Below are 8,081 nucleotides of genomic sequence, written 5' to 3' on the forward strand. Positions count from 1 at the left end.
CTCACCATAACACTGAATTATAGCATAAAAGGACATGTGTTTTGAGTCAAGTGTGTGCTTAAAGCAAGGGCTCAGCATCACTGTAGAGTTTAAATCTCCCTGCCCCTGTGAATTCTTTCCCAAATCACTGTCCTTTTCGGAGCCTGGAGAGATTTACTGATTAGGCACAAATTGGTTCTTAGGCAGAGAAAGCCAAAACGCCCTCCTCTGCTGGGGCTTGCTTCCAGAGGGGACCACTGCCATTCTGGTTCTCTTGCACAGCTGGCCACTCAGTAGGGCCAGCAGCTTTGTTAAGAGCATGGCTGTGAATTAGCATCAGACAGCTAAAGCTGTTACTGCCCATAGCTGTCTGCTCCACCCCGCTGGTGGTAAACCCACTTTGATGTCAGGTTAACTCAGAATGCCGAGCTGAAAAGCGGTGTGAGTTAGGAGTTGATTCATGAGTGGATCAGACATCCCTGCCTTGGGGGCAGCAACATCTGTTAGGCAGGTGGGGAGGAAGGCAGGGAGTGGTATTGGCTTCAGCTGTCCAATTTTCATCTGCTGCTGCATGTCCATCAGAGCCCTGCGGTCACAAGTTGCCCTTGATTAAAATGTCCTTCCCAGCCTGAGCTATGCTGCTCCTTGTTCTCAATGGGATTGAGATTTACAGGATCAAAAGTTCTGGCTTTTCTTGACATATGGCCACAAGCCTATTGCAAAAGCAACTCTTCTGACCATATGAGCCAGGGCTGTGTGATGCTTTCTCCAGCCCTCAGCATGAGGATAGGGAAGACTGTAGTTTGAAACTCCAGCAGCTGCCTTTTCCTTCTGCTTCTTCAGTTTTTCTGACATCTTCTCTAGCTTACTAGATTTGTCAAAACCTGCACTTAATTTTGCAAATCTCAGTAATTTTCTCTGTTTACGTTGCATTACATTTTGCTAACATGTTTTAGTAAATCTTTTTCTCTATTCAGACCTTAAAGTCAGCTGCAGTGAACAGTTAGCCATGCAAATACCATAGGGTTAGCCTGGGCAACCGAGTGCTTTCTTTTAGGATACCCCAGTTGTTCTCAATCTAAGGACTACCTGTTATGGACAAAAAACCATGGTCAGTCCTGGACATTGTAGGCAAAATAGTTAACTTTAAAAATTTGGGTGTAATTTGTTGTTTGTCTTTGTTTGTTTGTTTGTTTTCTGATTTGCTTGGTGGCTTGCTTTTATCTGCAGGAACCTCTATATGGTTTTATTAAAAATGATAATCCCATTTATGAATGATTTCCTGATCTCTTGCAGGCTGAGCTCTGCTGACCATCTGAAAAGTCTTGACAGCCTCTGAGAAATTTCAGTCATAGACAAAGTCTTTATTAGTAAAGCAGAAACTGCTGAAAGTTGTCAATTAGTCTTGTATTTTTTTGACCAGCCTCCCAAATTCAAGTAAGATGGAAGAAGCTGATTTGTTTGATTAAATTAATCTTGTGGTATATTAAAGGACTTTACATGAACTACACCTAGACTGGGGTCAATTATGGGGTATACAGGTGCCCTTAGTAAAGAAGCTATATTTCAGGAGTGGCTTGGGACACACGGAGATGCAGAACTCATGCTTTGGAGTGCATGCCAAGCTTGGTAGTATAGATGTAGCTCAAACCTCTTCCGTTTCTGCTTATGATGACAAAAATAGTGTTGCTAAATAGTCCTGCTTTTCTTTCTGGCATGAAATCCATGAAAAAGAAATGAAAGACACTTGTTCTTATCTTTTATGCAGAAGAAACTAGTTGCAGTTTCTGGAAGCACTGGAAGCAGTGCTGAAAGAAATAACCTCACTGTAGGATCTTCTGGCAGTACTTAGCAGAGATGAATAAGGAGGGAGAACATCAGAAAGCAGAGGATGTATGGGTGAGTGGGACAAGCCATGTCATGAAAGCTTTCATTAGAAACTGGATTTATTCTCCTGGGTTCTTTTAATATTTTTTGTTTATTGTTTTCTAATAAACAAAGAAATGCCTCTTATATATGTGTATTAGTGGGAAACACAGGAGTAGTACTGCTGGTACTCAGCCTGTGCAAAAGTGCAAAACCTGCAGTGGAGCTGCTTTCAACTCCCATTCACTCTCAGAGCTGGAGAAATAAAAATACAGATGCCCAGAACAGGTAGAAAAAAAATTAAAAAAATTAAAAATCTGTAGTTCTGTAGTCCCAGTAAAACTCACCGTATACTCGCAAAAACTTTGTTCTATCAAAATTCCCATGCTTTTCCTATAGCCAGTTCATAGCCCATTATTTTACAGTTATGAGATTATTATTCTTCTAAGGTACCAAATCAGATATATACCTTAGAACAGGAAAATATTAGGAATGATGTGTCCCTTCACTCCTTTTTTAGTTTGATGATAATGAGCCAAAATTGACTTGGCTTTGTAGAAGTACAGGTCTGGATTCAGATTAGTTATACGCTACATACGCTTTCGCTGTAGGAAAAAGTCTGTGCAAAACTCCTGAAAGAAGTTGCTAGCTCTCTGAAATAAAATGTTCCTCATCCATATTTTCATTTGTTCTCTTTCTTTTTTTTTTTTTCTCCTTTTTCAGACCCCCTAAATGAATGTGGGATTGTTTGTTTTCTGTTAATTAAAACTATTAACTAAATTATTTCATTATCCCAAGTTTATTGACTCACTCTGGTCGGGAGTGAGTAAGAAAGATTTGATCAGGTAAATATATATAGCTGAGGAAAGTATGTGTTTAATGTGGGAGTTGGCATGGGTTTGTGCCAAATACTATTTTAGATTTATTTTCTTTTAATACAAAAGATGGTGAATAAAGATAGTTATTTAGTCTGATTTCTGTTTCTCTGAAGTGAGTGCTAGTGTTGCATTGATCAGGTACAGGGTTGGGTGTGTTCTTGCCCCTTCCATTGCTTTCCTTACTCCTTTCCTTCCAATCAGTGTGTCTCTCTTGTTCTGCCTCAGATTAGTGGACGAAGGAAACCAAAGCAGGTGCTGTCTCCTGTGGGCTTGCGTACAGTTTAGGGTGGAAAGCGGATTACAGCCACAGAAAGACTTGCATTAGATCTTTAGCAGACTCCCTCAGACCTCTTTGCTTTGCTACACAGTATGTCCCAAAGTGTCTACTTGCAGTATAACATGGGATTAAAAGCCACAACTATGACCTGCCCCAGAAACAGACTAGGGAAGAGGGAAAGTGTTGCCAGTCCCAAAGTACCCTGTGTTTCTGAATCATATCCTCCTAGGCAGTGTTCTCCAACTCCTGTTTTCTTGCGTTCAGCTCTGTGTATTTTCAGCTTCCACTGTGAAAACTGATATGGAGGGGATGTAAATGAAGTTGTCAACCGTTTTCATTATCATCTTTGAAGTTTTGCTGTTTCTTACCCTCTATAATTTTTCTTTCAAATCTCTTAATCTAAGCACATGCCTCAGGAAAGCATTAAAATAACATATTGACTTCTGCAGCTCCTGCCTCTCTTCTTTCTCTAACAAACATTTATGCAGGTTTGAGACCAACAAAGGGTGCATGGAGCCATCACAGTGATGGTTGTTGAGCTGGGTTCAACTCCTAGACTTTTGTCTGCTAGAGCCTGCTCTCAGACTCTGCCTTGCTCTGACTCTTGCACTCAGAAATGCCCAGGGTGCAGGCAGAGCCTCATGGCTACCTACACACCTCTGCCTTACCTCTGGTCTTGGTAGTCTGTTTCCATCACGCTTTCAGTTCCTTCCTAATAATTCCTGGTTTCAAACATATTCTGTTTGAAACAGAAAATGTTTCACTTTGCTGTCTTCTCTGTTCTCAGATTTCTGACTTATGCAGATTCTTGGGATGCAGAATAGAGTGTAATACAGACCCTGCTGGTAGTCTCCCTCTGCTGCAAAAACTGGCCCTTTCTTTTAACTGGTTATTAATCTAGGAAGGGGTCTTTGCTCTCTCCCAGGTATTTTTGTATTTTTTTGTTTTGTTTGGAGTTAACTGGAAGTTCAGGTGTAATTGAAGGTAAACCTTCGGGTCCAGAGGAGGAACTTAAAGAGGACTGAGGGCTGAGAGAGTTGGGATTGCTCACTTTGGAAAAGACAACGCTCCGGGGGGACCTTATTGTGACCTTTTAAGGCTTATAGGAAAGATGAGGACAGACTTTTTAGTAGGGCCAATAATGATAGGACAAAGGGCAAGGGTTTAAACCAAAAGAGGGGAGATTTAGACTAGATATTAGGAAGAAGTTTTTTACTGTGAGGGTGGCGAAACACTGGAACAGGTTGCCCAGAGGTGGTGGAAACCCCATCCCTGTGAACCTTCAAGGTCAGGCAGGACAGAGTTCTAAGCAGCCTGATCTAGTTGAAGATGTCCCTGGTCATTGCAGGGGAGTTGGAACTAGATGATCTTTAAAGCTCCCTTCCAACTCTAAAACTATTCTATGATTCTAAATCAGTTATGAAAAAGGAATCTGGATTGTGTTTGTCTTGTCTTCTTCAGGAAAGAAGTTGTGAATGGGGTAGAGCTTTCAAAAATCATGAAGGAACAAGATGATAGCCTGTACAGGCAGAAGAGCATACCTCTTTCAGACGATTCAGTCTTTGTTGTGGTGTCTTGGAAATAGCATGCGTAATTCTGCTAAGTGCACTGAATCATTAAATACTGTAAACTCTTTCCATTATTAATTGTTCTCACATTCTATAAAGCAGGAAAACAGCCAAAGGTGCATAATCTTAATTCCCAGTCTCCTTATATAATTTAACTAGTGTTCAGTGACCTTTATCTGGAGAATGATTTTTTAAAAGCCTTTTCAAAATCTATTTTTTTACATGACATCCATACTTTCAGCTATGCCTGAGGTTTTCTGCCAAGCTTAGGGGAAGGTCAGGATATTATATGAAACGGATCATCTTGCTTATAGCCACGCTCCAATAAAGAAATAAAAGAGATCAGTAAAGCATGTTGAAGCCATGATAATCCAGATTTTGGAAATTCCTGTTAGCAGAACACTTGCAGGTATTAAGAGAAAATATGTTTTCTTTAAGGATGAGTACCTGCAATAGCTGCTGTCACTCAGCGACTGAGAGCTTTCTGTGCATGCGGATATCACGCCCAGCTCAAAAAAGTGTTGTTCACGTGGCAGTCTTGATATGTGCCTTATTATGGTCAGATCAGTTAAAGGAGAAATATGTCAAAACTGATCACCCTTCAAACTACATTAACCTTTTTTTTTGGAAACTGGGAGATTTGTTTCACTGAGAAGGTTGTAGCTGCTTAGTCCTGATTGGGCAACCACCTTTCCCCCCCGTCTGTTAAGATAAAATGTGAACTTCTTTAAACTTTCTTTGCTTGAAGATACTGGTGGACAAATAACAGATAGCTAAACAAAATCATCAAATTCAGTAATATGTCACCAGTGATCCAAACAGCAGAATTCATTGTTCATTTTAAATAAAAGCAAACCAAAATACTTTGTTATTCCAGGGCAAGGTATTCCCCAGGGAAAAAGAAAATCTAGGGAGTGCTTAATGCTTGATGTGCTGTGGTATATATCCTATTATAATAATGAAAAATTCCACTTGTCACCTGCTGTATTTTCTGACTGTTCACCTTTTAGATACAGAAGTCTTCAAGGGCAAGTTCAGGAAATTAAGATAGAAGAAACAAAACGAGATCAATTTTTGCTATCTTTTTTTAAAAAAAGTAGTTTTACTTGGATTGAAGAGATCATACATAAGGTATGTATAAGGTATGTCTGTATGTTGTACATTTTGAGCTACATCCTAGGCTGATCATACGTATATCAAAGCAATGAAGAAGTGTGTAGAAATATGGGCAAGAGAGATTGATTTATTAATTTTTAGGGGAACTATTCTATCATACATTGTTCGTATGAGAAAGAAAACCCCAACTGTGAACCAGTTGCAATGCAGTGAAATTTCCTACCAAAAAAAAAAAAAAAAAGAAAAAAAAAAGAAAAGTTTAAGTCAGCTTAAGTTTTGCATAGAAAGTATTGTTCAAATTCCTGTCCTGGTGTTGCTCATAGAAATGGAGGCAAAATTGTATTGCTCGGTTGTGAGAAAGCCAGGACTGGGTAGTCATCAAAACAAATTACTGATTTCTGATTAATTCTAAAGTAACAGAGATAAAGCTGCTATAGAACTATGTGTTTATTTGTTTATAATGTTCCTGGCCAAAGTGTTTCACTGAGCACTGACATGTTGGGTAACTAACGTTGTAGGTCATGCGTTACTTTCTGTGGCTCTGGTAATTATAAGTTTAAGAGGTATATAAAGCATTAAAATTAACTCCTCCTGCCAGGTGAGGGTTGTTTTCCAGAGAGACGTTGTACTTTCTTATGGTATTTAATATCTTAAGGGTTCAAGCTTCTCAAGGCCATTCGAGTCTGTAACTGTGAAAGCAGGAGAAACCTGGCAAAACAAAGAAGTCAAGCAGCATCCCTTGAACACATGAGCTGTGGGCAGGAAATATAGTGTATTTTTCTGTTCTCTATTTTATCCTGTTATTCTCAGCCTTGTTTCACGTTACTTCTTGAAATTTAATCCTTACACATACAGGTAGTTAATCCTAGTGGACATCTGAAGGGTAAAGCATTATTTACTAAAATGTGGTGTCAGACCTTGAGGGTATAAAGTGGGAGTATCATTCTGTTCTTCCTCAGGAGAAAATGGGCACAGGCAGTCCTATCTTAGTGTTGTGCTGGGAACAAAGTACATGACTTTCATGTTTCTGTTCTAATGCCAAAGCCTAAATTTATAGGTAGGACTGACAGTTGCTATAGATGTAGTGTTGTTTGTGGAGTGATCAGATTTGCTCTGGAAACTGCTGACATGGATCTCTACCTCAACAGTTTCTGAAGTTAATTTTTTGTGTGAAGTCTCAACATAACTGCTGGAGATTTTAACTTGCAATGGATTTGTCACAGGTTGGAGACATTCCTAAGAGAAATGCCCTCTAGATTTTACATGATGTCACATCCAAAACATATTCCCCAAAAATGGACACACTAACTTAGAGGAAACAAATATAGAGAAGAGACATTTTTTACTATTTATTAATAATTTTAACTTCAAAACTCAAGTACATTTGAAAGAGAAAAACACATGCTGCTCCAATAAAGATCCTCAAGTAAGTCCGTCTTAATAACTATTGTTCATACTCTCATTAGCACTGAAAGCAGATAGAAATGAATCTTCTAAGTGACAGAGAAAGAAGATTAGGAAAACCTTTACTGTTGAAGTCACCAGTTACAAAACGTTTCCTTTTTAAAGCCCATCCAAGCATAACAGCAGTTTCTTTCTCAGTAGATTAAGTAATCTTTTTATTTGAAAGACTTTATTTAATTGTATACTGTTGGAGGGTGATTTACTGTTATCCAGTGTTTATAGGGATTTTCATTGCAGGAAAGTTTTTAGTTGTTGGGTTTTTTTGGTAGGATTTTTTTTTTAATTCACTTCCAGAAAACTTTAAATGTGGGGTCTTGTAAACTAACCTGTGTTTTCATGAAGAGATACGTAGACAGATACGTAAACAGACCTGTGTCGTAGAAGTGAGGTATAATGATCTATAACTGTGAAGTTAACACTCTGTCAAGCATTAGGCATTTTAAAAAAAATAAGTTGTTGTTTGCCCTTGAATATCCAGAGGTATTGAAATACAGGTTTTGCACCAGTTTAAAAGTCCAATTCTGCAGTACCAGTGGTGTTTATTTACTTTTCCTTGTCACATATTTTTTAGTATTATGAATAATACCTTTTTTCCAGACATGTAAAATATAAATGAACCTTGAATATATGTCTGAAAGCATTCTGAGAGCAAGCGGTCATTGTAAATAGTGCATTAGTGGGCCTCACTTGAAGCTGAATAGTATCCAACTGTTTATACTCAGCAAATAAAATTAAGATACTATTTCCTGATATAGAGGAGCATTCTTTGTGAATGTGGCATTGCAAGCAGAGCTGTCTGGAAAGCAAACTTAGTGCTCTGAGTGCAGCATCTGCTGCTCCCGGATTCCCGACTAATTTTGCTATGTGGCTCTCTGCTGCTGTCTGTCCATATGCCAGCTCTATACGTCACCACTAGCTCAGGGATCTTCACTC

This window comes from Pezoporus flaviventris, unplaced genomic scaffold (assembly GCF_033815535.1).
Source record: "Pezoporus flaviventris isolate CSIRO_AGI_PZ_B2104156 unplaced genomic scaffold, CSIRO_AGI_Pfla_v1 ptg000002l, whole genome shotgun sequence".
Taxonomy (NCBI): Eukaryota; Metazoa; Chordata; class Aves; order Psittaciformes; family Psittacidae; genus Pezoporus; species Pezoporus flaviventris.